Genomic DNA, 27944 nt, shown 5'->3' on the forward strand with positions numbered 1-27944 from the left:
ACTTCACAAACTTGGGGAATATAACTTTACAGCTCTGGGGACTGGTCGAGCTTGGTCTCAGAGTGTCACGGTCCTCTTTGTCCAGTCTAGATCCCTCGTCAGATGGAGAACTTGGTTGATGATCTGAGTCTTTACCCCTGAGATCTTCTAGTGTTCCTGCACACTGAAACCTTAAAAGATCCCTACTTTTAACCCCTGGATGGCCATCACACCAACATGTAAAATAATAATTGGTCCTAGCTGTTGCTAGGTACATTTAATTAGTTCTTAATAATGTCTTCCACTAACAGTCACCTGTCCTCAGAATCTCAGACATGAGTACAATGGAGTGGTTTCACACTGTCTCCCAATCTGATCTGAAACAAGTTTCCTATTCATTAAATCTAGACTCTTGAAGGTCACGATGTGCCATACCATGGGTTTTATCAGGTGTCCGAGAAAGGTCCATTGTTTGAATACATTTAGCTGAAACTGTCCTTTCCCACACAGACACAGAAACTCACAGTAATTAGATTGAACTAACTTTAAATGAAAACCCATTCTCTCTAAAATGTTTATTGATTCATTAATTATAACTCAATCAAGGTTCATTACTTTTACAATCATCTGTTTCAGGATGGGTAGCTACTCATTAATTATACAGGATATAAACGTTAGTACTGAACACAAAATGGTTCCTTTGGTCATGTGTTCATCATAAAATGGCTTTCTTAACGTTGTTAGTTATGACAATGGATACATGATAAAAATGGTCAAGTTGAACTGAGATCGAACTACCCAAGCTTACCTCCATCCTCCAGTCCTCTGGCATCATTCCCATATTCAAGGAGGATTGAAAGATTGTGGTTTGAGTCTCTGCTATTTCCACCTTGACTTCCCTCAGCAACCCAGGATGCAGCCCATCCAGACCGGGTGACCTGTAGACAGGTGTGAGCACTGCTAACCTTGTAATTGTCTCCTCTTTATCTATTTTCATCCCCTCCAAATTCTCCACTTCCTCCTCCTTTACTGTGACATTTGCAGCACCCGTTTGTTTTGTGATGACAGATGAAATGTACTTAATTAGTACCTCAGCCACACCCTCTGCCTCCACAGGATCTCCTAATTGACCCACCCTTTCATTGACTGTCCATATGTTGGTAAAAGACTTCAGTGTTCCCAGTTATGTGACCTGCTAATCTTTTCTCATACATTCTCTTGCTGATCTCATTTCCTTTTTCAGCTCTCCTCTGTACTTTCTGTATTCTGCTTGTTTCTCTACTGCATATGAATCCTCACATGATTTTTCAGTGAATGGTTTTTGAACTATTTTGTTGACGGATTGAGTTTTGTAAATTTCTCCCTAGCTCCCCTCATGGTCAGGCAGAAAGTTTAACTGCTGTGTTTTCAAACAGCAACAGCTTTATTTGAAAAGCCATTGGGACAGGATTCCGGGTTTTAATCCAGTCACAAATCTGGTTCTGATGTCTTGTGGCTCCAGCTGTCACATGACCTGTCAGAGGATGACCTCATAATTGACCCAGTCATGGAGCTGTGGGTTGATGTTTAAATTGCTTCAAAATAATTTTCCAGAAGGACAATCAAAATGAATCGATATATAAAAGGTAGATTTTGTGAATTTGTGCTCCCAGTGGAAATTCCTGCAGAGTCTGCTGGTTTTCATATCCCCAATTCCCCACAGGAAGCTCTGTGTTCGGAGTCTGTATTCATTACATCAACATCATACAGAATCATTTCATGGGAGACCCCAGTGTGAATTGTAGACAGGTGGGTCAGTTTTAACTTTCAAAGTAACACAGAAGCAAAATACTGCTGATACTGGAAATCTGAAATAAAAACAGAAAATGCTGGAAATACTCAGCAGGTCTGGCAGCATCTGTGGGGAGAGAGACAGAGTTAACGTTTTAGATCTGTGACCTTTCATCAGAACTGAGCTGAAATTGTCTGAGGGACTGCGATTGTGGAATCAATTTCAGGGTCAAAGACATTGTACTTGGTAAGGATAGGAAGATGGAGATTATTAAGTACAGTGCAAAAATGTAGATGCTTTCACATTATTTTAATCAAAATTGATTTAAACTTTGTGCTCATGAATCCTATCTTTTGATCACAATGACACTGATAACAATGGAAAAAGCAAGACTTGCATTTCACGACCACAGGACATTGCAAACCCTTTTACAGCCAATGAAGGAAGGACTTTTAAAGTGTAGTCACTCAACAGTACAATAGCGTACCCTACAATAAAGATGTATAAGATTCTCACCACACAACTGCCAGACAATGACCATCCCAAACAAGAGAGAATCTAACCATCTCCCTTTGACATTCAATGGCATTACCATCGCTGAATCCCCCACTCTCAACAACCTGGGGGTTACCATTGAGCAGAAACTGAACTGCAGTAGCCATATAAATATTATGGCTACAAGAGCAAGTCAGAGACAAGGAATCCTGCGGCAAGTAACTCACCTCCTGACTCCCCAAAGCCTGGACATTAGTCAGGGGTGTGATGGAATACTCTCCACTTGTCTGGCTGGGTGCAGCACAAACAATACTCAAGAAACTCAACAGGACAAAGCAGCCCGCTTGATTGGCACCCCATTTACAACATTCATGCCCTCCATAACTGGCACACAATGGCAGCAGTGTGTACCATCCACAAGTTGCACTGCAGCAATGTGCCAAGGTTCCTGAGACAGCACCTTCCAAACCCGCGACCTTTACCACCTAGAAGGACAAGGGCAGCAGATGCATGGGAACACCACAACCTGCAAGTTCCCCTCCAAGCCACACACCATCCTGAATTGTAACTGTATCACCGTTCCTTCACTGTTGCTGGGTCAAAATCCTGGAACTCTCTTCATAACAGCAGCACATGGACTGCAGTGGTTCAAGAAGGCAGCTCAGCACCACCTTCTCAAGGCAATTAGGGATGGATAATAAATGCTGGCCTAGCCAGCGACACCCACCTCCCATGAATGAATTAAAAAAATGATAATATCCTGTAATCCTCCAAAGTAGAAAATACAGATGGAAATGAAAAATAATAAAACAGTCAGCATGGATTTCATAAAGAAAGACTTGATGAACCTTATCTTTGAAAAATCAACAGCAAGAGTAATATAGCAGATGTAGAAGAGTTTAAGTTAATAAAGCCTCATCCATTTATGTGCTTGAACCATCAAATTGTGGGTTAACAAACAAACATACTAACTGACAGAGCTGCATGTTATGCTTTCTAAATTACCCAAAAGTAGGGTGTTAATGAGTTAAAGCTTCAGGTTGCTGCAACCAGAATAGCCATTGTCCACTATCAGTTTTACTGTTATAAATAAAGATGGAACATTCAATATGAATCTATAGAAACAGTCTGGTCCTGCACACTGCAGACACATCCACGTCATCACCAACCAGCTCTCCTATAATTGGTGCAGTTATTTGACTTTGCCCCATTCGCTCCATGGAATTACTTTTAAAAGATTTTAAATTACAAGCAGTTTTGTTAATGTTCAGCCTTTGAGAAGAAATCATTCCCTGGCCACAGTGGAGACAGCATTGAATATAAAACAGTAGACTACCAGGTAACACAGTGAAAGCTGATCAGCTAATCTATAATTACTTACATTTCTTAATTTTGCTCTTGCTATTCGGTTTTTCATCATTTTCAGCTCCTGACTGTGGATATTATTGTGATTAAATGTGAAAAGATGCACTGTGTCTCAGCCCCGGTATATTGGCTCTTTCTCTGTACAGTGCTGTGTACACTCAGATACTGACAGTGTCTCTCCCTCGCTCAACTTTCCAGCCCTGACGGTGCAGAAAGCGCTGCTCAAAGTTACACATTCTGACTATTTGCAGTTGATTAGTGAGAGATTATTAACGTATCCTTCTGCAGCGCTGCCTCGGTTAATAACAGCAGATCGAAGTCACATTTCAGATACAGAAACAGATGCATCAATTATTCACTCTTTCCCAGAGTGAGTGAGGCCGGGACAAGCAGCAACATTCCGGCCCCACACTCTGCAATTACCCAGCACCAGTGGAAAGCAGTGAATACAGATTCAATCAGTGGGTTAATGTCCATTACAGGGATGCAAGATTCCACAGCCCAGGACAAACATCCCCATACACCGAGAACAAGCTCAGGAAAACCCGGGGGAGTTAATATCCCAATCACTGAGCATTCCAGCAACATTGAACAAGTTCCTGAACTGAGTGAACCTTTCAAAATACAGAAGTGAGGACGAGGTCAAAAAGGTCTGAACAGTTGAGGTGACTGAGCGGTTTCAGCTTCTCTGTTCAGGTTGCAGCTTTCACTGGAGGCATGTGTTCAAATCCCACTTCTGACAACTTGATTTTCAGTTACTTTGCAGAGCTTCCTTGAAGGTTTGAGGTAGAGTAAATACTGAGGAACTGTTTCTAACTGCTGAAAGGTCAATAACCCAAGGTTATAGATTTAAGGTGACTCACAAAACCAGAAGGAACTTGAGGAAAAATCGATTTCTGCAACATGTGGTTCGGATTTCAGTTATGTGGACAGATTGGAGAAGCTGGGGTTGTTCTCTTTAGAGAGGAGATTTGATGGAGGTGTTCACAATCATGAGGGGTCGTGACAGACCTGAGAGAGAGAAACTGTTGGTAGAAGGATTGAGACTCAGGTAAAAGCTGTGGCTCAGTTGGTCACACTCACCTCGAAATCACAAGCTTCTGGGTTCAGATTTCACAGCTGACACTCCAGTGCAGCACTGAGGGTGTTGAAGGTGCTGCCTTTCAGGTGTGATGTTAAACCAAGACCTGGTCTGCATGTTTGGGTGAATGTAAAAGATCCCATGCTGCAATGTCAAACAAGTGAAGAGCAATTCTCCCTGGTGTTGTGATCAATATTTGCCCCTCAATCAGATCAGTTGGTCATTATCACATTGCTGTTTGTGGGTATTAGCTGCTGCATTTCTGACATTACAACAGTGATTACACTTCAAAAGTATTTCATTGTCTCCAAAGTGCTTTGATATGTCCAGTGGTCTTGAAAGGTGCTATATAAATGCAAGTCTTTTCTTTCTTTATCACAACACATTGCTGTGTAAACAATGGTTCTTCATGTCACCTCTGGTTCTTCTGCCAATCACCTGATATCTGTGTCCTCTGCTTACTGACCCTTTTACCACTGGAAACAGTTTCTCCTGATTTAAACTATTGAAGAACTTCATGACTTTGAACAAATGTGTCAAATCTTTTCTGAATTTTCTCTGCTGCAAGGAGAACAACCCCAGCTTCTCCAATCTCTCCACATAACTGAAATCCCTCACCCTGCTACCATTGTGGTAAATCTCTTTTTTATTCTTTCATGGGATGTGGGCACTGCTGGCACAATGTGATTCCTGTCAATGGAGCGGCCCGCTGACATCATCGGACTGTGCCAAGCTGTGCATAGGCACAGCTACATCTTGTCAGGATTAAGTGGCACATGTGGAGGATGATGTCATTGCGCAGCGCCAACATCATCGCATATCCGCGCTTGGTCCATATTCGCACATGTGCGCTAAAGCGTCATCAGGTATCCAGCCCCTCACTCAGCTGGAGGAAGCGGCTGAATAGGAGACTTTGAGGCTGGAGCTCTCCCCCGTCGGCAACTCGCTCCAGGCCTCGATGTCTTCCTCCCCTCAGCCGCTCGCTGTACACCTCGATGCACCCCTGGACAATTGTTCCCCACTCGCGTCATCCAGCTCTATGGCCGCTTGCTCTCTGCCCCCCAACCCCCGCTCCAGCCGCCAGCTCTAGGCCATGCCACTTCCCTCCTCTAGGCCACTCACTACTCACTCCTACGTCACACTTTGCAGCCCACCTTGCTTCTTCGGGCGGCGCGTGGAGACTGGACAAACGTGGGAGCAAGTGGCCGAGAGAAGGGAAGCAGCGCAGCCTAGAGCTAGTGGCTGGAGGGGAGGGGGGGTGGGGAGTGAGCGAACGACTGGAGAATGGGGTGACATGATCGGGAGACAATCGGCCAGGGAAGTAGAGGGGGGGAGCAGCGAGGTCTGGAGCGAGCGACTATGGAGGGTGGAAGCGGCCGGTGCAAAGCAGGGGGAGAAAGCAAGTTGTGCCTCCTAGTGGTTGCGTTGTCAGCAAACGCAGCCTTTATTGTCCATCCTTAATTGCCCTTGAAAAGGTGGTGGTGAGCTGCCTTTTTGGAGCTGCTGCAGTCCATGTGTTGTACGTAAACCCACAGTGCTGTTAGGAAGGGAGTTCCAAGATTTTGATCCAGTGACAGTGAAGGAATGGTGATATAGTTCCCAGTCAGGACAGTGTGTAACTTGGAGGGGAGCTTGCAGATGGTGGTGTTCCCATTCCGCCAATGTCCTTCTAGGTGGTCGAGGTTGGGGGTTTGGAAGGTGCTGTCGAAGGAGGCTTGGTGAGTTGCTGCAGTGCATCTTGTAGATGGTACACACTGCTGCCACTGTTCACTGGTGGTGCAGGAAGTGAATATTTAAAGTATTGGATGGAGTGCTGATCAAGTGATCTGCTTTGTCCTGGATGGTGTTGAGTTTCTTTGGTGTTGTTGGAGCTCCACTCATCCAGGCAAGTGGGGAGTATTACATCACACTCCTGACTTGTGCCTTGTAGATGGTGGACAGGAGGTGAGTTACTTGCAGCAGAATTCCCAGCTTCTGACCTGCTCTTGTAGCTACGGTATTTATATGACTGATCCAATTCAGTTTCTGCTCATTGGTAACCCCCGGATGTTAATTGTGAAGGATTCAGCAATGGTAATGTCATTGACTGTCAAGGGGAGATGGTTAGATTCACTCTTGTTGGAAATGGTCATTGCCTTGCATTTTTGTGGCGTGCATGTTACTTGCCACTTATCAGTCCAAGCCCAATCTTGCCCAGGTCTCTCTACATGTGGACACGGACTGCTTCAGTATCTGAGGAGTTACTAATGCAACTGAACATTTTGCAATCATCAGTGAACATTTCCACTTCTGACCTTATGATGGAAGGAAGTTTATTGATTCTAGACAGATACATGAATGGGCAGGAAGAAAAGAGATACAGACCCTTAGAAAATAGGCGACATGTTTAGATAGAGGATCCGGATCGGCGCAGGCTTGGAGGGCTGAAGGGCCTGTTCCTGTGCTGCAATTTTCTTTGTTCTTTGTTTGTTCTTTGATGAAGCAACTGAAGACGGTTGGGGCCGAGGACACTACCCTGAGGAACTCCTGAGCGATGTCTGGTACTGAGATGATTGGCCACCAACAACCAGCACCATATTCCTTTGCGCAAGGTATGACTCCAACCAGTGGAGATTTTTCTCCTTGATTGCCATTGACTTCAATTTTGCAAGGGCTCCTTGATGCCCTTGGCAAGAGCAGTCACTGTCACCTCACCTCACCTCCTGAATTCAGCTCTTCTGTCCATATTTGGGCCAAAGCCATAATGAGGTCAGGAACTAAGTGGCCCTGGCGGAACCCAAAATGAGCATTGGTGAGTAGGTTATGGCTGTGTAAGTGCTGCTTGATAGCACTGTCAACGACACCTTCCATCACTTTACTGATGATCAAGCGGAGGCTGATCGGGCTGGAATTGACCGGGTTGGATTTGTCCTGCCTTTTGTATACAGAACATACCTGGGCAATTTTCCACATTGCTGGGTAGATGCCAGTGTTGTAGCTTGGCGGGCGGTGTGGCTAGTTCTGGAGCACAAGTCTTCAGCACTGCAGCCAGGATGTTGTCAGTATCCAGAGCCTTCAGCCATTTCTTGATAGCATGTGGAGTGAAGTGGATTTAGCTGAAGATTGGCACCTGTGATGCTGGGGACCTCAGGAGGAGGCCGAGATTGATCATCTACTTGGCACTTCTGGCTGAAGATGGTTGCAAATGATTCAACCTTGTATTTTGCACTGATATACTGGTCTCCCTTATCATTAAGGATGGGGATATTTGTGGAGCCTCGTCCTCCTGTTAATTGTTTAATTATCCACCACCATTCAGGTCTGGATGTGGCAGGACTGCAGAGCTTTGATCTGATCTGTTGGTTGTGAGATCACTCAGCTCTGTCTATTGCATGCTGCTTCCGCTATATGACATGCAAGTAATCCTGTGTTGTCGCTTCACTCATTTTTAGGTCTGCTTGGTGCTGTTCCTGACATGCCCTCCTGCACACTTCATTGAACCACTATTGCTCCCTTGGCTTGATGGTAATGGTAGAGTGAGGGATATGCCAGGCCATGAGGTAACATATTGTGTTTTAATACAATTCTGCTGCTGCTGATGACCCACAGTGCCTCATGGATGTCCAGTTTTGAACTGCCAGATCTGTTCATTTCTTCCCTCAGAAATAATTGAAAAAAAAATTCTGAAGAAATGCATGAACTAAATAAAAAGGAGAGGGAAATAAATACTGGCAAAATGGATGGCAGAATTTGGAAGGTAAAAAGATTTCAGTTTTATTATTGATGAGTGAGAGGAATATATCACACTTTGGGGCTTCTGGAAGTGGATTTACTGATAATCTGGGGAATTGATAGGAAACTGCTTCATAGTTGGTGGAACAAATTCCCGCCCTTGGGGTGGAGCCAACAGCTGCATCCGTCCAATAACAGACAGAGTAGAAGTACTGTATCAGGCCTTGTTAACTCAGTTGGTAGAGCATGGGACTTTTAATCTCAGGGTCTTGGATTTGAGACCCTTGTTGTGTGGTTGTTCTTCCCTTTTTCAGTCTTCATCAGCAGAGAGTTCAAGGAGTGTTTGAAATTAAATTCAACAACATCACCAGATTTCAACTGCTCCCATCCCGCCCCCTCCCAGTGTAGTTGACAGGACTCTCAACCTCTGCCTTCCCCCTTCCCCTCCCTCCCAGAACTGCGACAGGGTTCCCCTTGTCCTCACTTTCCACCCCACCTGCCTCCACATCTAAAGGATCATCCTCCACCATTTCCGCCACCTCCAGCGTGATGCCACCAACAAACGCATCCTCCCCTCCCCTGTCAGCATTCCGAAGGGATTGTTCCCTCCGCGACACCCTGGTCCACTCCTCCATTACCCCCAATATCTCGTCCCCTTCCCAAGGCACCTTCCCATGCAATCGCAGGAGATATAATACCTGCCCTTTTCCCTCCTCTCTGCTCATTATCTAAAGCCCCAAACACTCCTTTCAGGTGAAGCAGCTATTTACTTGTACTTCTTTCAATTATGTATACTGTATTCACTGCTCACAATGCGGTCTCCTCTAAACTGGGGAGACCAAACGCAGATTAGATGGAACACCTATGCTCAGGCCGAAAGCATGATCCTGAGCTTCGGGTTGCTTGCCATTTCAACACTCTCCCCTGCTCTCATGTCAACATTTCTGTCTTTGGCCTGTTCCAGTGTTCCAGTGAAAATCAACCCAAGCTCGAGGAGCAGCACCTGACCTTTTGATTCGGCACTCTACAGCCTTGTGGATTGAACATTGTGTTCAATAACATCAGAGCATGACTGGTGTCAGGCAACCACAAGCATTAACACACTCTTTGCCTTTGTCCCAGGACAGCTTTGTTATTTAATCTCTCCTGCCCTCTGCCCTATCAAACACCTTCCCCTTTGTTCTCTCCCACATGCCCCTCCCCGTCACTTGTTTAAAACCTAATTCTTTTCTAACCTGTGTCAGTTCTGATGAAAGGTCACAGACCAGAAACGTTAACTCTGTTTCTCTCACCACAGATGCTGCCAGAGCTATTGAGTATTTCCAGCACTTTTTGTTTTTATTTCAGATTTCCAGCATCTGCAGTATTTTGCTTTTATTGTGTCAGAAAGTCTTTCCTTGATTCAGGACTCTTACCTCTCTCCAGAATCTCTCTGCGAAAGATTGAACTTTATCTCATTTCACTCACAGCTCAGGGTCAGTGTGGCACAGTGGGACTTCTGGCTGTGTCCCACTTCACAATCCCTCAGTACTGAGAAAACAATGGGGAATATTACTCACATGTTGCGTTCTGTAACTTTTTACAAACACTTTAATGTATATATTGTCTTCCAAAGCAGTGACAGAATGGTGGCTTTAGTGTGTTGTTGAAATAGCTTTGTTGAGTTCGTGCTGTCCTAACAGTTAAACAGATCTTGGTTCAATACCAGGTTTTGGCACTTTCAACCTCTCCTGTGTCTTTTTCTTTGGCTCCAATTGTCAAGCTGCATGATTTACTCTGAAATTAGCACCAGAGAACCAAGGCACCAGCGAGCATGAGGAGCTGAAATTAGCACAGATCAAATCCACTCAATATTTCTGACTGAAGATGGTTGCAAATGCTTCAGCTTCATCTTTTGCACTGACGTGCTCAGCACCACCATCATTGAGGATGTGAATGTTTTTGGAGCCTCCTCATCTTGTTAGTTATTTAATTATCCACCACCATTCACGACTGGATGTGGCAGGACTGTGGAGCTGTGATCTGATCCTGAGGGAGATATCCGTGTGTGGAGTGGCGGGATGTATGGAGAGTGATCCTGAAGAGGGTGTCCGAGCCTGGAGTGGAAGCTTTCCGTGGAGGTACAGGAGTAGGTCATTCAGCCCCAGTGTTTTATAAAGGTTTAGCATAACTTATTTGCTTTTACTCTATGCCTCTATTAATAAAGCCAAGTGTCCTGTTTGCTCTTAGCAACCTTTTCAAACCTTGATCAAAAAAGATTGGTGTACATTGTCTCATTCTTCCTCCCAAACTGTATCACTTCACAAGTCTCTGTGTAAAATGTTATCTGTTGTGTGAAAGCCCATTTTACCAGTGTGTTTAAGTTCCTCTGAAGTGTGTTACTGTCACTGGCATAGGATGAAATTCACGAGCATTCTTTGATGCTATCTCCGTGGAAAGAGCAATCTTACACACTAGCTCAAATTGGAATTTTGTGTGTTTAGTATCTTTCCTCATCCACCAATATAAGCACAAATCTGTCTCATAATGTACGGTCTAAGAATGTGCCAATGTTGCAATGTGGTGATAAATTCTTCAGTGTCACAATGTACTCACCAACTGTTTCAATACTTTTCTGATTTCTGGATCCAAGTTTCTAGCTTTCCGCGATCTCTAGTGGCTTAGGGTTGAGCCTCACTTCAACGAAGAAACGGAAAATTATGATTTAAAGATTACACTGTCAATCATTCACATCTCTGTCTTCTCCTGAACTTCGAGTTCAAATTTGTTTGTGAAGTTGATTCACATGTTAAGACAGCACAGTCTTTGTCTTTGTGAAGGAAGTGATTTGGGAATGGCTGGTTGAAACTGTCCCTTCTTGCACAGAAATTCAGTGCAAATACTTGATCACTCACAATTTCCTTGAGAGAAATTTGTTCACAATCGCATTCGACACAAAAACGGCCTCAGCATTAATCTCACTGAAGCAGAATGTGACCGTGTTGTTTCTTTCAGAATGTTGTTGCCGTTATTTGTCGCTTTTAACCAAGACCGGGAGACAGGGCAAGGTTGATCCGAGGTTGGAATATATTATCATTCAGGAGCAAGAAAAATCAAAAGGAACAAAATAAGAAAACCCAGTCTCCGGATTTGAGAATCTGTAGATCCGCTTTGGGAAAGTGAATCAGAGCAGAATGAAGGGTGAACTGTCCAGAAGAGATGAAGACACAGCTCAGTCAACACGTTCCCCTGGTTTATGATGCTGGAACATTCCTCACACAGAAATGATTCAACCCAATGACAAACATTCTTACAGCTGATAATTTATGCTACTGATTTAAGGACTGTCTCATGTGGTTACCGAGTGACGACGAGAAGATATTAAACTTTGTTCTATTCAATCTAGCTGTGATGAAGTTTGAATTTTTCTACCTTTTCTAAACAGTATTTGAAGGGTCTCGGTAACAATGTTCAGTGTTGATGAGAGTGGGGTCTGGGTGAGAAGCTGCTGAGTGTGACAGGGTCAGGACTGGATGCAGGAAGTTCTCTGACAGTCTCCCTCCATCTCTCTAATGGGTTTGAGTTGATTTACGACTGAGTAGCTTTTATTTTACTTTTCTTATTTAGAGATATAGCCCCTTCGGCCCACCGAGTCTGTGCCAGCCAGCAACCACCCATTTATACTAATCCTACATTAATCCCATATTCTCTACCACATCCCCACCATTCTCCTACCACGTACCTACACTAGGGACAATTTACAATGGCCAATTTACCTATCAACCTGCAAGTCTTTTGGAGGTGGGAGGAAACCAGAGCACCCGGCGGAAACCCACACAGACATAGGGAGAACTTGCAAACTCCACACAGGCAGTACCCAGAACTGAATCCTGGTCGCTGGAGCTGTGAGGCTGCGGTGCTAACCATTGCGCCACTGTGCTGCTGTTGGTGTTTTGATAAATGAAGGAAGTTCCCTCCACCCATTTTTTTGGACAGACAGTGTGGTAAAAGGATGTAAAGGGTTAATGCTGAAGATAGTGGGATCAACCCCTCCCACTGTCAGAGTGATGATGGAACAGTCACATGAGATGAAGTTTGGGAGAAGAGAGAGCAGCACCAAGGATGCTAGTTTAGCAGGCTTGATGAGTGTGTATAGAGTATTGTGCAAATTAGAAAAGAGTTCTTAGTTCTTTCAGCAGGAACTGTGTCCAGAAAATATCGAGAAACTCACAATTTTATTATTCAGGAGTCGGAACACAGATATTAATTCCAAGTGACAGTTCTGGGACCAATTAACAAAAAAAGTAGAGAATAATATTGCTCACTTATTGAAATCCCCCAGTGAGGAGACAGTTAAACAGGTGATCTTTTGGGGCATCCTTCGATCCAAGGTTTCAGCAACATTTAATCTCCCTTTTTGGTGAAATTCTCTGTTATTTGCAACTTTTTTTATCAGCTTTGATGGGCGAGTGAAAAAACTGAAAAGATTGAACAGTTCCATCCTTTCTTTTCTTCCTTCTTCTCTTCTTTCCATCAGTTTCTCTTTTCTGTCCCAGATCAATATAATGATGAGAATCCCAATTTAATCTGCTGTTTCTGGTGTTTTATCCATTCCAATCAAAATTTCAACATTCCAATCAAATCTATTTGTTATTCCACAGTGTCTCTCCATGTGTGTTATTCTGTTGTATTCTCTCACAGTCTGTTTGATGATCAATGTTACATCTCACTCTCTGTTCTGGTGAAGATCAGAAGCAGTGATATCTGTTTACACCACCCGACAAGTCGGCCTGATGCTGTGCCTCGCTGATCATGTGGGGTTAAAGCAATTCTTCCAGTCAGTCAGTTCAGTTTTCATTTCATGAGAAATTCGGTCATCATGACTTCATCAGTGACCTAATGGTTCAGGTGTCTGAGTGATGTTAATCATGATGTGATGAAATGATTGTATGTTCCAGTCTTTCCGTGGTGGGTTTTCACACTGAGTAGAAACGTGTTGGACATGGTCTGGAAATGTTTCACACTGCTCCATTCCCAACTTCATTTACTTGCAGAAGATATATTTCCATCATTCCACAGCTGGCTGCACAGCCAGAAGCTGTGCTGAAGGTGACAGCTATGTGTCTGCAACTGACAAGGTGGCCGAGAGGTTAAGGCGATGGACTGCTAATCCATTGTGCATTGCACACGTGGGTTCGAATCCCATCCTCGTCGCTAGTTTATGAGTTGTTTAGTGTATTATTTATGTTGGGTGAGCTGCTGTGCAAAGTCAGCCTCGAAACCTGTTCTTGTCAGTATCTTGACAGTGATTCCAGAATTGGTTATACTTTATTAAAATTGAGACAGACAATTGGAATTCTTCACCCAAACTGCACTGGAATGAAGATCAAATCGGGATCACGAAACGGAGCAGGATTTTTCCTCCCCTCCTTCCTTCCATCATTACTTTCTCTGGATTTGCACCAAGTGAAAGACAAATGGGAAAAGCAAATGGCGAGGGAGCAGATGCAGAAAATTATCCTTTGGCAAGAAATTTATTTTCAAATCTTCTTGATAGATTAAGTGAGTGAGCAATGCTTTGGCAAATGGAGTTTAAAATGAGGGGTCATCGACTACCGACGATAGATCAGAGTGTTTTTTTGGAAGAGGTGAGATGTTCGAAACGGTTGAGGAGCAGAGACCCGAATACTGAATTAATAAAAGCTCGTGGACTGGTAGAAAATAATGTGAAAAGTGAACAGAATATGAAGATTGGAACTCATGTTGCAGTGATATAAAGGTCTGTGCTGCTGAAGTAAATGTCCAAGCCCAGATTGTGGGGAATCTGTGGAGAGTGATGTGGTTTTTATTCATTCTTGGGTGTGAGTATCGCTGATAAGGCGAACATTTATTACCCAGTCCTATTGCCGTTGAGAAGGTGGTGGAGAGCTGCCTTCTTGAACTGATGCAGTCCATATGGTGCAGGAACACCCACACTGCCGTTGGGGAGGGAGTTCCAGGATTGAGACCCAACAACAGTGAATAAATGGCGATATCGTTCCAAGTCAGGATGGTGAGTGACTTGGAGGGGAACCTGCAGGTAGTGAGTTCCCATGCATCTGCTGCCCTTGTCCTTCGAGGTGGTAGTGGTCACGAGTTAGGAAGGTGCTGTTGAAGGATACTTGGCGAGTTGCTGCAGTGCATATGGAGATGGTACACACTGCAGCCACTGTTTACTGGTTGTGGAGGGATTGAATGTTTAAGGTGGTGGGTTCGGTGCCGATCAAGTGCGCTGCTTTGTCCTGGATGGTGTTGAGCTTCTTGAGTGTTGTTGAGTGGGATGTATTCCATCACACTCCTGACTTGTGCCTTGTAGATGGTGGACAGGATTTGGGGTGTCAGGAGGTGAGATACTTGCTGCAGAATTCGTAATCTCTGACCTGCGCTTATAGCCACAGCATAGATGTGACTGGTCCAGTTACGTTTCTGGTCAAGATATTGATGGTGGGGGATTTAACGATGATAATGCTTCTGAATATCAAAAGGTCGATTTTTTTCTCTCTCATTGGAGATGTTCACTGCTTGGCACTCGTGTGGCCAGAAGGTTGCTTGCCACTTATCAGCTCAAGCCTGAATGTTGTTCAGGTCTTGCTGCTTGCAGGCACAGACTGCTTCAGTATCTGAAGAGTTGTGAGTCATCATCTAACATTCCCACTTCTGACTTATGTTGAAGAGAAAGTCGTCAATGAAACAGCTGGGATGTTTGGGTCTACGACACTACCCTGAGAAACTCCTGAGGCAATGTCCTGGGCTGAGATGATTGGCCTCCACGAACCACAACCATCTTGTTTTGAGCGAGGTACGACTCCAGCAAGTGGAGAGTTTTCCCCCTGATTCCCAGTGACTTCAATTTTGCTAGGGATCCTTGATGCCACACTCACTCAAGGGTGGTTCAAGAAGGCAGCCCACCCCACCACCTTCTCAAGGGCAATTAAGGATGGGCAGTAAATGCTGACCTGGCCAGCAACGCCCACATCGCATGAATGAATGAATAAAAAAGTGAAGTATCCCTTGTGTCATTGTTTTGGTAGAAAATATAACCCTGGTGGAATTGCCCCTCCCAATCACACCTCACTTCATAGAACATAGAAAATGGAGAAAATTTATGGCACAGAATGAGACCATTTAGCAATCGTGTCTGTGCCAGCTGAAAAAGAGCGATCCAGCCCAATCCCACTTTCCAGGTCTTGGGAATGGGATCTGAACAGATATCAGAGCTCACATTATGTGAATGTTCTGTTGAAGTATTGGTGAGCTGATATACCAGGGAAGATTCACACTGTTAGGCACAGTGTGAAATACATTCAAGTATTTATAAAACATTGTAACATGTGAGTAATATTCCCCATTGCTTTCTCAGCACTGATGGATTGTGAAGTGGGAGACCGCCAGAAGTCCCAGTGATCCACACTGACCCTCAGCTGAGAATAAAATGAGATAAAGTTCAATCTTCAGCAGCGAGTTGCTGCAGAGAGGTAAGAGTCCTGAATCAAGGAGAGACTTTCTCATACTGCTGTTGAATCTCATTTCAAACACTCCTTGAACTCTCTGCCGAGGAATTCAGAACTGGAGAATGCCTGTAAAATCAGCCTAAAAAGGAAATAAAAAACACCCACCGTGGGGCTCAAACTCAAAAACTTGAGATTCAGAGTTTCATGCTTTCATCGACTGAGCTCACTAGGCCTGAGACAGTGTCCCCGTCCTGTCTGTTATTGGACAGTGCAGCTGTTGGCTCCATCCCAGGGGCTGAATTTGTTCTGTAAACCATGAACCAGCTTCCTCTCAAATCCCAGGTTTATCAATAAATCCTCTTACAAAATCCCCAAAGTGTGATATATTCCTCTCACTCATCCAGAATAAAAGTTACATCTTTTGCTCTTTTTACCTTCCAAACATTGACTTCTATTTTGCTCAGCATTTATTTCTCTCTCCTTTTTATGTTGTGCATTTCCTAATAAACATTTCATTTCAATTATTTATGAGGGATGAAATGAACAGAAGAGATTTTCTGCAATGGTACCAGGGGTGTGGGACAGAGCGAGTGGTTCAGATCTGGATTACACTGCCTGAGAGTGCTGGAGGCAGATTCAATCGTGGTTTTCAAAAGGGAATTGGATAAACACCTGAATAGAGAAAATTTGCAGGGTTACAATGAAAGGGCAGAGGAGTGGAATTAGCTGATTTGCTCTTGCAAAGAGCTGTCATGGACATGATGGACTGAATGGTCTCCTTCTGTACTGTAACCATTTGATTCCTTGATTCTAACTCTGTCAAAGTTGTTCTGAACTTGCTCTGCTCCAAGGAGAACAACCCCAGCTTTTCCAGTGTCTGCACATAACTGAAGTTATGAGGAACCATGGGGAACCCACTGTAAACCTTCCTCCAGACAGAAATACAACTGTTCACCACCACACTTTGACCCAGCTGTTCAAAATATATATCAATGATTCGGATGTGGGGACCAAATGTACTATTTCCAAGTTCGCAGATGACACAAAACTAGGTGGGAATGTGTGTTGTGAGGAAGATGCAAAGCGGCTTCAAGGGGATTTGGACAGACTTAGTGAGTGGACAAGAAAGTGGCACATGGAATATAATGTGCAAAGATGTGAGGTTGTCCACTTTGGTAGGAGAAACAGATGTGCAGATCATTTCTTAAATAGTAAGAGATTAGAAAGTGTAGATGGACAAAGGGGCCTGGGTGTCCTTGTCAGTAAGTGACTGAAAGCTAACATGCAGGTGCAGCAAGCAATTAGGAAGGCGAATGACATGTTAGACTCTATCACAAGAGGATTTGAGTACAGGAGTAGTGAAGTCTTGCTTCAACTGTATATCACCTTGGTTGGACTGCACTTTGGAATACTGTGTGCAGTTTTGGTCCCCTTACCTTAGGAAGGATATCATTGCCATAGAGGGAGTACAACGAAGGTTCACCAGACTTGTTCCCGGGGTGGCGGGACTGTCCTATGAAGAGATTTTGGGGAAACTGGGACTGTATTCTCTAGAGTTTCGAAGAATGAGAGGTGATCTCATTGAAACTTCCCATATATTTAAAGGGATAGACAGGTAGATGAAGCTATTTCCTCCATTTGAGGAATCTAGAACCAGGGGACACAATTTCAACATAAGGGGAAAGCCACTTAGGACAGAGACGAGGAGAAATTTCTTTACTCAGAGGGTTGTGAATCTTTGGAATTCTCTACCCCAGAGGGCTGTGGAAGCTCAGTCACTGAGTATGTTTAAAGCAGAGATTGACAGATTTCTAAATGCAAATGACATAGGGGATATGGACATAGTGTGGGAAAAAGGCATTGAAGTGGATGATCAGTCATCATCATATTGAATGGCGGGGTTGGCTCGACGGGCTGAATGGCCCACTCCTGCTCCTATGTTCCTATCAGTCTGCTAATTTCATATCCATGCTGTCATTGTCCCTTTTATTACATGGGCTTCAGTTTTACTGGCAGTCTTGTATGTGACATCATCAAGAAGGTTTTCAATAAGTTAAATAAGGAGAAATTGTTTCCAGTGGCAAAAGGGTCAGTAACCAGAGGATGTATTTATCAGGTGATTGAGAAAAGAACCAGAGGCGAAATGAGGTCGGGATTTATACGGTGATGTGTTGTGATTTGGAATGCACTGTCTGATCAGGACTTGAAAGCAGATTCAGTCGTAACTTTGAAAAGCAATAGGGATAAATACTGGAAGGAAAATGTACAGATGACAGGAAAAAGCTGAGCATCAGAACTAATTGGATAACACAACCAAAGAGACAGCATTGACACAATGGACCAAATGGTCTCCTTCTTTGTGTATCATTCTATGGTTTTATGAACATAATGTTGGTACAATTGCTGAGTTGGAAGTGAAGTGAACCCAGATTCCGGGTATTCTAAACACCAGACCCAAACCAACTGAAACAAAAACAAGAAATGCTGGATTCACTCAGCAGGTCTGGCAGCATCTGTGGAAAGAGAAGCAGAGTTAACGTTTCGGGTCAGTGACCCTTCTTCGGAACTGACTGAACAAGCCTGTTGTTTAATCTCTGTTTTTCACACCAGCTTCTCCTCGCTCTTTCTGTGTTTCCTGCCTGGTCTGTTCCTCTGACCTTCATTCCTGACACTCTATTGAGAATGGCCAACTCACTGCGCCTCTCACTCCCACCGTCACTCCACCCCTTCACCCACTTCCAAACCTCTCTGTTGAACAGTACCCACTTCTGCTCCTCTGCTCCATTAATATAACAGGAAAACATTTTCAAACAGACATTTCCACACAGTGAACGTTTCAGTGAGACAAGGTAAAGAGCAGATTCATTCACTTTCAACACAGAGAGAGCAGCTCTCCCTGTTCAGTCAAAGGAGCAGCTGTAGTTTCACTCCCTTTCGTCTTAGAGACATGGGCCAGAATTTTAAGGGACCGTTGGAGATGGGAATGGAGGCTGGGGAGGGGGAGGGGGGTGTATAAAATAGGGATGGAAGACGTCGGACCGGATATTTCTGTCGGCGGCTGACATGGAGGGCAGACTTCGCACATCCACACGGCAAGAAGGCATTTAAAGTATTTATGAGTCCAATTGTCAGCAATTTTATTCACTGGGTCCAATTGAATTAATAGCACACGGGAACCCTGGGGCTTCAGAGCCTCGCCTGGTTAAAGGAGGTGACTGGGAGGTGGGAGCTGAGTGTTGGCTTCACTGGGAAGCTGTCGGGTGAGGCAGCGTAACTTGGCAGCAAGGGTGGAGGGGGAAAGGGCATCGGGAAACACTGTCAGGAGTGGGGGCCAATGTGCCAGCTCTGCAGGGTGAGCCACACCAGGGTGTTATTGGGGCAGTGCCACCTCATTGAGGGTGACAAATGAGGTAAATGTGGCTGGGTGTTGTTTACTGTGAAGGCCTTGCACTCAGGGAGGGGCAACCTGTCATGGGCCTCATTCACCCTGGATTCGAGGCTCCCATTGAAGAGGAGGAGGAGTAGAGAGGGAGGGAGGGAGGCGCAGGCACCAGCAGGGACACCACAGCAGCTTGGGGGCCCACAGGAGGGCCAGCCTCGAACAGGAGGCTGGAGAAGGAGGCAGAGGAACACGTCAGCCGAGGTTCAACTACCTGCAGATGTCCGAGTGACAGTGTCTCCCCAGACTGCGCCTCTCCACGGAGGTTGTCACTGATCTCTTTGCCATGATGCAGCTGTGCCCCATGGGACTTGGTGGGCACCTGATGCCAGTGTCACTGAAGGTCACCGTGCCACTGAACTTCTCCACCAGCAGATCATTGCGGGGATCCACTGGCGATATGTGTGGAATCTCACAGTCTGTGGTGAATCAGTGCATCAAGGAGGTCACCAATGTCCTGTTCAGGAGGGCCGGTGACTATGTGCACATCGATCCAAACAGTCACGCTGAGAGGGCTATCGGATTCGGGGCCATCGCTGGATTCCCCCAGGGGTAGGGTGTCATCGACTGCACCCATGTGACCATCAAGGCTCCTGCAGACCAGCCAGCAGCCTTCAACAGGAAGGGCTTCCACTTGCTCAGTGTGTAACTGGTCTGTGACCATCACAAATGGATCCTACAGGTGTGTGCACAAATCCCGGGAAGCAGCCACAACGCCTGCATACCAAGGCACTCCCAGGTGCCAGAACCTTTCCGTGGCCCCATGCGCTTTCTGAGATGGATCCTTGGAGACAAGGGCAACCCAGTGAGAACATGTGTACTGACGCCTGTGAGGAACCCACACAACGATTCAGAGGAGAGGTACAACACCTGCTGCGGGTCAACCCGAGCGACCATCAAAGAGGCCATTGGTCTCCTGAAGATGAGATTCAGGCACTTAGATTGTTCCTGTGGAGCCCTTCAGTATGTCCCAGCGAGAGTCTCCCGTATCATGGTGGCTTGCTGTGCTCTGCACAATCTGGCATGACAGAGGGGTGAGGTGTTGACTCGTGTGGATATCATGGAATGTGATGTCTCCTCTGATGATGAGGATGTGGAGGAGGATGCTGCCCAAGCAGTGCCAGATGAAGGACCTCAGGCACAGCAGGAAAGCCTCCATGAGATACACACAAGGGAACACGAGACACCCTTATACATTCAAGTTTCCTTTGAGCCTCACCACCTTCCGGAACCACAGCAATAAAGTCTTAGCTTTAAACAGCCCTGTTGTCACCTCCTTCCTTCTACACTACAGCGCCCAGGTACACATCGCACAGTGACAAGGCCGAAGCTTTGTGAACTCAGGGCTTGGTCCCTCACTTCCAGCCCCTTGGGAGGAAGGGTTGAAATGAAGTCCCAAAGGGCATCAACAATAGGAAGGAGACATAGTGAGAGAACATCATTTCTTTATTCTGTGTGACACCAAACACAACCCTATCCATCTGGAATGTACATTCACCCGTGAACCCCTCAGTGAAACTAGGTGCTCTTCTTAAATCTCTTCCGGGTGTTCCTACCTGCTACTCCCCCTGCTCTGTCAGCTGAGGTGGAGACAGGCTGCTGACCTTGCTGCTCCATGGCTTGGGATGACATTGGCGGCCATCCTCTGCTGCCTGAGTCCTGGAGGGCCCTGGCACACTGAGGGCCTCCTGCACAGGTACAGGGACCCCCTCTGTCATCGAGGATGATGGAGGTGCTGGCATCACTGGTGTCACTGGCAGAGGGACTTTGGAATTACCGTCCACACCAGGAGCACCCTGAGAGGGGCCCCCAGATGTAGCAGCCAGCTGCTCCTCCCCCTTATAAGACACACTTGTACCTCCCTGCTGACCTGAGAGGGACGTGGACCAAGTGGAGAGTTCAGGTGCCTCGTCCCCCCTCTCACCTTGTCACCACTGGATGGAGCTCCTGGACAAAGTGATGGAGTGCAGGTCTGTGCACATCTCCGGCAGCCACTGATTGATCGGCTGGATCTGGTTCTCCATGAGAGTCACCAATCTCTCAATGGAGGAAGCCAGACACACCCCCATCAGAGACAGTGCAGCACCCAAGGCCTGGATGGACTCCTCCATCGTCCGTGCTTGGGTACACATAGCCTCTGGCAACTCTGCCAGATGTTGCCTGACCTCTCACTGCAGCTGCAGCATTTCCCGTGTTGCTGGTGACACAAGAGGCACGTCATCAGCCTAGGGCACAGCATGGGCCTGGCCTTCCACAAACCACCAACTCCCAGTGGCCTCGGCTGTCACAGCCTCCGCCAGCTGCCCGGGCCTGTCTGTGATGTGCTCACCAGTTTGTATGCCAGAATCTAACCGCGAACGGATACCCACCAACGTGAGAGTTTCTGTGCTGGTGAAGGGCGCAGGGGAATGAGGTGATAGTGCACCCTCATGGCTCCCTCCTCCTCCTCAGACATGTCCGGCTGTCCCCCAGTCTCTCCAGCTCTTTGCTTTTGTCGTTCATCCGGTCCTTCATGAGAAAACAGGGACATTGAAGGGTTAGGGTCTTCCCATCATGACATTCCAACCACCCCTAACGTGCAGCTCCATTGATGCAGTGGTGAACAGATGAGCAGTGTGGCTCCTTTGCAGCAGATGCTCCCTTGTGCCCCAGGAGATGTTCACTCACTCTCTTGGGTAGGTGTCCCTGTCTCTCCATCAGCTATGGAGCAGCTGCTTTGCTGCCCTGCCTGTTCCATGGCCTCCTCCTCCATCGGGATGAGGACATGGAGATAAGGCATCCACCGCCGGTCTTGACACGCTCTTTCCAATTGTGGGATGTCTTCTCCTGCAGACACTATGATGAACAAAGTTAGTCTCCCAGCGGGGTCAAGCCCAACATCTCTGATGGTGATAGTCCAGCAGTCCATGATGGGGACACACGTATTCCTCCTGCATGTGGCCCCTCTCGAGGGACTGTGTGAGTTTATACAATGACTGACGTGCACCTCTCACCGAGATGCAGCCAAGCCTCAGGCAGCATGTCCTGCTGCCCTTCCCCAATACACATGACTGGGTGGTCACTCCCTTTCCACCAAACACTCCCTCTCACTCTGCCACATGCAATGTCCAAAGGGTCCAAAGTGTTTTGAGTTTTCGCCTGAGCAGCCTGGATCCGGTCATTGACCCACTTCCTGTACTGGATCCATGTTCTGGGGGTGACCCCACGTCTGCTGACCTCACCGACTATCTTCAGCCAGCTTTGCTTGGTCAGGTGGGCAGGTCTCCACCTCCCATCCCTGGGGAAGAGGATCTTCCAACTTTCTCTTGCCACCTGGAGGAGAACCTGCAGGGAGGCATCGCTAAACCGTGGGACCATGGTCACTGCAGGCTCGCATTCAGCTCCTTACTCAGCAGGCAGCAGAGGCAGCAGAACGGGTCCTGGGGCATCAGAGGCAGCAGAATGGGTCCTGGGGCATCAGAGGCTGCAGGACGTGTCCTGGGACAGCAGAGGCAGCAGAACGAGTTCTGGGGCAGCAGTGACAGCAGAACGGGTCCTGGGGCAGCAGAGACAGCAGAACGGATCCTGGGGCAGCAGAGGCAGCAGAACGGGTCCTGGGGCAGCAGAGGCAGCAGAACGGGTCCTGGGGCATCAGAGGGCTCTCAGGAAGACACTCCTTTAAACCAGGCAGCAGTGAATGCAGGGTTGGCAGCCCTTTAAATATGGTGTCAGCACCTGCCGTTGTTTCAGATGTCGGTGCCATCGGTGCCTTGTTCCCTGCCTCAGGTCCTTGTTTACATGGGCCCCACGCCTCCCCTTCATTAATTGGTCGGCTGCTCCGTGATCGGAGTCGGTCGGCCACATTTCACTCGTGTGGTGACGACACCCGCTTCCGGTGCCTCTGCCGAGAGCCGCACCGTTAGTTTAAAATTCAGCCCATGGGGCCAAGAGTGGAAAATCTCCCCTCTGATTCTCTCTAGTTAAACTGATGGAGACACCAAATTAAAACTGATGAAACCAGGGATTGTATCCTGGTTCTTCAATCTAGTGTTCTCCCAACTGAGCTATTCCAGCCTCACTGTGAACTCATCTTCATTGGAGACAAATATAACTCCAGGTGGAATTTCCCACCCGTTCATTCCTCACTTCAGGGGAATGGGACCCGACCAGATCGCGGAACTCAGATTATGTTAATGTTCTGCTCTTGATATCTGAATATTATCTTGCGTTTGAGCCACTTTTAATCAGGTTCTCAAACAAATTCTTCCATCATCCCTTCTCCCACATTCTCTCTCTCTCATTCATTCTTTATTCCTCACAATCCAGAAAGGGTTAGGAATCAGAGCTCACCTCCAAACCCTCTGCACACAGACCTCTATCTGTCACCCTGTTTGATCCAAGATCCAAGAGACCAGTCATTAAATTGCACTCTTTATAAACACAGAAAGCTGCCTCACAGTGTTGGACACAGAGTTAAATACACTGAAGTCTTTTGAAAAAAGTTCATCTTATGGGTTGTATAATGATGGAAATATACCTTCTGTAAGGAAATGAACTAGGGAATGGAGCGGTGTGAAACATTTCCAGACCATGTCCAACACGTTTCCACTCAGTGTGAAAACCCACCACGGAAAGAGTGGAACATGCAATCATTTGATCACATCATGATTAACATCACTCAGATGCCTGAATCATTGGGTCACTGCAGCTGGCTGCACAGCCAGGAGCTGTGCTGAAGGTGACAGCCACAACTGTGCATCTGACAAGGTGGCTGCAAGGTTAAGGTGATAGACTGCTAATGCATTGTGTTCTTCATGTATGGGTTCGAATCCCATCCTTGTTGTTAGTTTTTGAGCTGTGTAGTTCCTTTATTTCTAATGGGGGACTTTTGGCATAAAGTCAGACTGGAAACCTGTTCTTGTCAATTTCCAGACGGTGTTTCCAGAATTGTTTATATATTATTAAAATTGAGACAGACAATTGGGATTCTTCACCCAAATTGGACTGGAATGAAGATCAAATTGGGATCACAAAACGGAGCAAGATTTTCCCTCCCTCCCTTCCTTCCATCTTTCTATTCTCTGGATTTCCACCAAGTGAAAGACTAATGGGAAAAGCAAACGGCGAGGGAGCAGAAGCAGAATATTATCCTTTGGCAAGAAATTTATTTTCAAATCTTCTTGCTAGATTAAGTGAGTGAGCAATGCTTTGACAGATGGAGTTCAAAATGTGGGGTCATGTAATACTGAAGAAAGATAGATCAGAGTGTTTTTTTGTAAGAGGTGAGATGTTAGAAACTGTGGAGGAGCCGAGACCCGAATACAGAATTACTAAAAGCTAGTGGACTGGGAGAAAATAATGTGAAAAGCGAACGGAATATGAAGTTTGGAACTCATGTTGCAGTTATATAAAGCTCTGTGCTCCTGAAGCGAATGTCCAAGCCCAGATTGTGGGGAATCTGTGGAGAGTGATTTGTTTTTTATTCATTCTTGGATGTGAGTATCGCTGATAAGGTGAGCATTTATTACCCATCCCTAATTGCCCTTGAGAATGTATTGGTGAGCTGCCTTCTTGAACTGCTGCAGTCCATGTGGTGCAGGAACACCCACACCGCCGTTGGGGAGGGAGTTCCAGGATTGTGACCCAACAACAGTGAAGAAATGGCGATATAGTTCCAAGTCAGGATGGTGAGTGACTTGGAGGGGAACCTGCAGAAGGCGAGTTCCCATGCATCTGCTGCCCTTGCCCATCGAGGTGGTAGAGGTCACGGGTTTGAAAGGTGCTGTTGAAGGTTACATGGCGAGTTACTGCAGTGCATATAGAGATGGTACACACTGCAGACTCTGTGTACTGGTGGTGGAGAGAGTGAATGTTTAAGGTGGTGGGTTAGGTGGCGATTAAGTGGGCTGCTTTGTCCTGGATGGTATTGAGCTTCTTGAGTGTTGTTGAGTGGGATGTATTCCATCACACTCCTGACTTGTGCCTTGTAGATGGTGGACAGGTTTTGGTGTATCAGGAAGTGAGATACTTAGTTTAGTTTAGAGATACAGCACTGAAACAGGCCCTTCGGCCCACCGAGTCTGTGCCGACCATCAGCCACCCATTTATATTAATCCTACACTAATCCCATATTCCGACCACATCCCCACCTGTCTCTATATTTCCCTACCACCTACCGATACGATAGGACAATTTATAATGGCCAATTTACCTACCAACCTGCAAGTCTTTTGGCTTGTGGGAGGAAACCGGAGCACCCGGAGAAAACCCACACAGACACAGGGAGAACTTGCAAACTCCACACAGGCAGGACCCAGAATTGAACCCGGGTTGCTGGAGCTGTGAGGCTGCGGTGCTAACCACTGCGCCACTGTGACGCCCTCAGAATTCCTAATCTTTCCCACTTGCTGCAGAATTCCTAATCTCTGACCTGCGCTTATAGCTGCAGCATAGATCTGACTGGTCCCGTTTAGTTTCTGGTCAATGGTAACCCCCAACATATTGATGGTGGGGGATTCAGCGATGATAATGCTCTGAATATCAAAAGGTAGATTTTTTTCTCTCTCTCATTGGAGATGTTCACTGCTTGGCACTTGTGTGGCCAGAAGGTTGCTTGTCACTTATCAGCTCAAGCCTGAATATTGTTCAGGTCTTGCTGCTTGTAGGCACAGACTGCTTCAACTGAGGAGTTGTGAATCATCACCTAACATTCCCACTTCTGACTTATTTTGAAGGGAAAGTCGTCAATGAAACAGCTGAGGATGTTTGGGTCCACGACACAACCCTGAGAAACTACTGAAGCAATGTCCAGGGCTGAGATGATTGGCCTCCACGAACCACAACCATCTTGTTTTGTGTGAGGTACAACTCCAGCAAGTGGAGAGTTTTCCCCCTGATTCCCATTGACTTCAATTTTGCTAGGGATCCTTGATGCCACACTCACTCAAGGGCAATCACTCTCCCCTCTCCTCTGGAATTCCACTCTTTCATCTCAGTTTGGACCAAGCTGCAATGAGATCATAACAACATAAGATCAGAACAACTAGTAGCAGGAGTAGGCCATTTGGCCCCTCGAGCTTGCTCCGCCATTCAATAGGATCATGGCTGACCTGATCATGACCTCAACCCCACTTTCCTGCCTGCCCACATAACCCTTGGCTCTCTTGTAGATAAAAATCTTGAAGATATTCAATGACCCAGCCTCCACTGCTCTCTGCGGTAGAGAATTCCAAAGATTAATGACGCTCTGAGAGAAGAAATTACTTCTTAAATGAAAAACCCCTAAATCTGAAACTGTGTCCCCTAGTTCTAGATTCCACCACGAGGGGAAACTTCCTCTCAGCATCTACCCTGCCAAGTCCCCTCAGAATCTTATATGTCTCAATACGTTCACCTTTCATTTTTCTCAACTCCAATGAGTATCGGTCCAACCTGCTCAACTTTCCTCATACGACAACCCCTTCATCACTGGAATAAATCTAGTGAACCTTCTCTGAACTGCCTCCAATGCAAGTATATCCCTCCTTAAATAAGGAAACCAAAACTGTACACAGTACTCTAGGTGTGGTTTCACCAGCACCCTGTACATTTGTAGCAACACTTCTCTACTTTTATACTCCATTCCCCTTGCAATAAAGGGTACCATTCCATTTGCCTTCCTAATTATTTGCTGTACCTGCATGGTAACTTTTTGTGATTCATGTACGAAGACACCCAGATCCTTCTACACCGCAGCATTCTGTAATCTCTCACAATTTAAATAATATTTTCCTTTTCTATTCTTCCTACCAAAGTGGATAACCTCACATTTTCCCACATTCTACTCTATCTGCCAAATTATTTCCTGGAGCTGAGAGACCCTGGCAGAACCTAAACTGAGCATCGATGAGCAGATTATTGTTAAGTGTGTGGTGCTTGATAGCACTGTTGGTGACATCTTCCATCACTTTGTTGATGATTGATAGTAGACTGATGGGGCGGCAATTGGTCAGATTGGATTTGTCCTGCTTTTTTACGGACAGGGCACACCTGGGCAATTTTCCACATTGTTCAGTAGATGCCTGTGTTGTCGCTCTACTGGAACAGCTTGGCTGAGGGCGCAGCTAGTTCTGGAGCACGAGTCTTCAGTACTAGAGCCGGGATGTTTTTAGGGCCCATAGTCTTTGATGTACTGAGTGCCTTCAGCTGTTTCTTGCTATCATGTGGAGTGAAGCGAATTGGCTGAAAACTGGAAGCTGTGATGCTGGGGACCTCAAGAGGCCGAGATGAATCATCCACAGAGCAATTTCTGACTGAAGATGGTTTCAAATGCTTCAGCTTCATCCTTTGCACTGACGTGCTCGGCTCCACCAACATTGAGGATAGGGAAGTTTTTGGAGCCTCCTCATCTGGTTCGTTATTTAATTGTCCTCCACCTTTCATGACTGGATCCCTAGTTTCTCAGGGCAGTGCCCTAGGCCCAACCATCCTCAGCTGTTTCATTGATGGCTTTCTCTTCAACATAAGTCAGAAGTGGGCATGTTCGCTGATGATTCACAACTCCTCAGATACTGAAGCAGTCTGTGCCTGCAAGCAGCAAGACCTGAACAACATTCAGGCTTGAGCTGATAAGTGACAAGCAACATTCTTTGATCTGATCCTGAGGGAGATAACCGT

The 27944-nt window shown here is 46.1% G+C and overlaps 1 non-coding gene across 1 annotated transcript; it reads left to right on the forward strand.

Annotated features, from left to right (window-relative positions):
• Positions 1-13513: 13513 nt before the first annotated feature.
• On the forward strand, positions 13514-13595 carry trnas-gcu (transfer RNA serine (anticodon GCU)). Its single transcript has one exon. It is a non-coding gene; the product is annotated as a tRNA-Ser (tRNA).
• Positions 13596-27944: the final 14349 nt, after the last annotated feature.

This window comes from Heterodontus francisci, unplaced genomic scaffold (genome assembly GCF_036365525.1).
Source record: "Heterodontus francisci isolate sHetFra1 unplaced genomic scaffold, sHetFra1.hap1 HAP1_SCAFFOLD_59, whole genome shotgun sequence".
Taxonomy (NCBI): domain Eukaryota; kingdom Metazoa; phylum Chordata; class Chondrichthyes; order Heterodontiformes; family Heterodontidae; genus Heterodontus; species Heterodontus francisci.